Source organism: Silene latifolia, chromosome 3 (assembly GCF_048544455.1).
Source record: "Silene latifolia isolate original U9 population chromosome 3, ASM4854445v1, whole genome shotgun sequence".
Taxonomy (NCBI): Eukaryota; Viridiplantae; Streptophyta; class Magnoliopsida; order Caryophyllales; family Caryophyllaceae; genus Silene; species Silene latifolia.
In genome coordinates this window covers 39,417,623-39,420,899 of record NC_133528.1, presented here as the reverse complement: position 1 = coordinate 39,420,899, position 3,277 = coordinate 39,417,623, and positions in this window count along the sequence as shown.

Here is a 3,277-nt window from a genome sequence, read left to right as displayed (position 1 = left end):
GGTTGTAAAGCTAGTACAAGAACTACTCCGTTCTTATGACAAGCTAACTCGCAACCTACTCCGGTTGCCAAGAGTTAAAGACTACTCCGTCCTAAACTCTACTAACACACTTAGAATGTTATAGGATCAAGTTTCCACTAACACATTCTTAACAAAGAATAGAGATGGACAACTTTTACAAGATCAACAATTCTTAAGCAAGAGAGTTTAGTATGATAAAGTAACAGTAGCCACGACTGTAACAACTTGAAGACTTTTAAAGGTTTTTGCAAAGACACGCGGTTTTAAGCTTTTAAAAACTATTTGCAAAGTTGGAAAATATTTCAGAAAAGTCTTGAGATTTTATGAGGAGAATGGCACGTATTATATAGAGAGAATGGGTGAGGAGGTTGCTAGGGTTTTGAAGGGTCAAAGACCACACATGTGAAGGGCATTAGCAACCACTCAAAACATTCACCAAAGAAGGCTCTTTTGCAAAGGCAAGAATAGAGAAAGAGTGTTTGAAAGATATCCTTAAAAGCTCATGCAAATTCAGAAAATAAAGAGAGAAAAGACAAGTCACATGATGACAAGTTAACACTAAAATGGCAAAAGGCAATTCTCGTTTTCCAAAAGACCAAAGGGTTGAATTTGCACAAAGAGGAAACATTTTGAAATTAATAATTATTCAAACCACTCTTTATTGAAGACCAACTCCTAATAAAATCTGAAGTTTTATCTTTGAAAAATAAGAGACCCGTGAAAGATTTTCAAAAGATAAAAAGGGCTTCAAGTGTTACGAATTGTGGCAACAATCAAAGCAGCTGTTTACTAATGAAAGCAACAGTCGTCTTGACTGTTTCTATTACTCTAAGATACTCTACTTTCTCACTTGTACATTAGATGACACTAAGACTCAATACAAAGGGATGATTAACAACTTCAACACTTCTTAATCCATGCTTGAATTAATCATTAATCCTGAAAAGGTAAACTAAGATAACACAAATCAAATGGGCATGTCATCATCAATCATAAGGAACCCAACAAATTCCCCCTTTGATGATGACAAGCCCTAAACGAATGTATAAGCAATGTAAACACCTTAAATCAAGATTTTAAGCAAGCAAGATCAAATGAGAGAAGGGACAATATTACCTTACCTAAGGCAAGAGCTAAAATCTAACTAGCATGACAATTTTACATTGCCCCAAAACAAGATTCAAAACTAAGAAGGTTAGGCCTAGACATTAGTTAATCAAAATGCAAAGAGATTAAGCATGAGTTTACCTTTTCCCCCTCTTGACATCATAAAAAAGGATAGGGATGTCAACGGCATTAGAGTGCAAATAACCACAAGAAAACGCAAAAAGACACATATAACCGTGACAAGGTAACAAAGTCAACACAAACATACGGATTAAGCATAAGTTAACCATAGTTCACCATGGCTAAATAGAGTTTAAAATACACCACCAAGCATTGAAATAACAAGTAAAGAAAATAATGTTTTAGAAGGGCACAATACGGTGGGACAAAATGAGAAGGCAGGGATAAAAGTTAAGGGGGCCGAGATTAAAAGGGATAGGCTAAGGGGAGGAAGCTTGTTCACCATCCGAGCCACTTCCCAATGGATCATCATCCAATGGAGCATCATCACCATGTTCCTTTGTTGACACGAGAGTGGAGATGATATCCACCTCACCACGAATGAGGTCCACGGTGGAAGCAAGGGCCGAGATTGCCAAATCCTTTTGATGAGCATCTTGCTTAAGCCAAGCACTCAACTCAGCCACGGCTTGAAGAACTTCCCGCATACTACCCGTATTCACTTGACTAGATGACCCACCCTCCGGATCCTTCTTAATTTTCACCGAGATTAATTCATCATTTTCAACTTTGATAAGCATTTTCCCCATTTGACCATCACTCATAATGTCACACATGTCCAATGACCCCAAGCTAGTACTCACTAAACCCCCTTGTGCCTTGAGCACAACCGACAACCACATTCCATAGGGCAAGTGAAGCATGCTAGAAGAGGGTCTACGAAGTTTGGTCGAGATAAGATGAAAACGCTTAAACATTAACCCAACTAAGTTCACCTTTTTGTGAGTTGCAATATGATATATTAAATATTGTTGGGCTATGGTGAGTTTTCCTCGATCACCCGAGGGATAAATTGATCGACACAACATATTAAAAATGATTCGAAGAGGAGGGGGTATTTGGGTATTACTCACTGGACCACAAGTGACGGCTTTGGGACACACGACTTGAGCAACACTAAGGGGTGAGGCGTAAGGTAAAGCAACCCAGGTTTCGGAGGGGAGTTTGTCATAACCTCCGGTAGGGATATCAAGGGCGGTAGCAAAATCAGATTGAGTCAGTTTCAGAGGCTTACCGTTCACCTTAGCCGTAAGAAATTCACCCGATTTGTCAACTCGGATGGTTGCAAAGAATTGAATCACCTCACTCACAAAGATCGGTTCACGCATTTCCAACAATTTTTCCCAACCTTGAGCTAAGATCATGTCTCGGACAGTGTGAAAGGCGGGAGGCTCAAACCAAGATTGGTTGTAAACCCGAGGAGAGTGGATAGCTTTGGGATTCATCAACCTCTCACAATTTTTGTAGATGGAGGTAGGGAGATCTATGCTTTCAAAGTGATCCCAAACAAGAGCCAAGTCCCATTTAGAGGTTAGGGAAACCGGATCTGAGGGAGAAAGGTATACTAGTTTCTTCTTGGAAGGTTTCGATTTTTTCAAAGGAGGTTCACTGGGTGTTTCAACAAGAGGATTGACAGTAGGGTTTTCAATGTTGCTTTGTTCGACACTTTCAGAAATTGGGGGTAATTGAGATGAAGAGGCTTTTTCTTTCCTTTTGTTGTTTTTCTTCGCCGGAATCGGATCAGATTCGGCGGACTTGGTTGGATTCTCATTCAAATCGAATTCGGTTTCTTCAATATCATCAACATTTACCATGACCGGTTCAGTGACAGTCTCGGATGAGGAGCCAGCGATAGAGGTACCCTTCTTTCGACCGCCTCGAGTACGACGCCCAACCATAGTGGAGATGGGAATGTCGTCTGGTGATGATGGAACAGTGGAGAGCGGTGATGGATGTGGGTTTGGTGGATCTGGGTTAGATGAAGGAATCGTGTTTGAGGTTTGGGAGGAAAGGCATGGGAGATTTTGGGTGAAGGCATGGTTTGAGTTGTTGATGTTGGTGGGTCAGATGTGACGGGTGGTGAGGTCATTCTTGTGGGTTTGATGGGTATTGTTGTGTTGAGAGATGT